This window comes from Elephantulus edwardii, unplaced genomic scaffold, assembly GCF_000299155.1.
Source record: "Elephantulus edwardii isolate Elephantulus edwardi_28Jun2011 unplaced genomic scaffold, EleEdw1.0 scaffold00210, whole genome shotgun sequence".
NCBI classification, from domain to species: domain Eukaryota; kingdom Metazoa; phylum Chordata; class Mammalia; order Macroscelidea; family Macroscelididae; genus Elephantulus; species Elephantulus edwardii.
This window is the reverse complement of record NW_006399960.1, coordinates 675062-675648: the sequence shown is the minus strand read 5'-3', so window position 1 is coordinate 675648 and position 587 is coordinate 675062.

Here is a 587-nt window from a genome sequence, read left to right as displayed (position 1 = left end):
TTCTAGGTTGCAACACCCCCATGATATATCTTCAAGGATATGAACATGTACGGCCAAGCACAATCAATAAGAGTGCATCTAAATTCCAAAATCAAAACCAGGGTTTTTTTGTTGTTGAGTCTTTGGGGTTTTCTGTGTACATTATCATATCATCTGCATAAAGGTCAATTTAGTAGAGTGGCAGAATATAAGATCAATATCCAGAAATCAGTGGGATTCTTCTTCAGTAACAAAGAGCACTCAGAGAAGAGAAAGCAATATCATTTATAATAGCCAACCACAAATTGGGATACTTGGGAGGGAACCTAACTAGAGCTACAAAAGCCCTATACAAAGAAAATTACAGAACATATCTGCAAGACACAATAAAAGCCCTAAAGAAATGGAAAAATATGCCCTGTTCATAGATAGGAAAACTCAATATCATGAAAATGACAATCCTACCAAAAGCAATCTCATGTTTAATGCAATCCCAATCCAGATATCAAATTCTTTTTTTTTAATTTAGGTTGTTTATTTTTCATTTCAATGAATATCTACAGAGATTTTGGGATTCCATTCATTCATTGTTGCACCCTTCTCCCCGC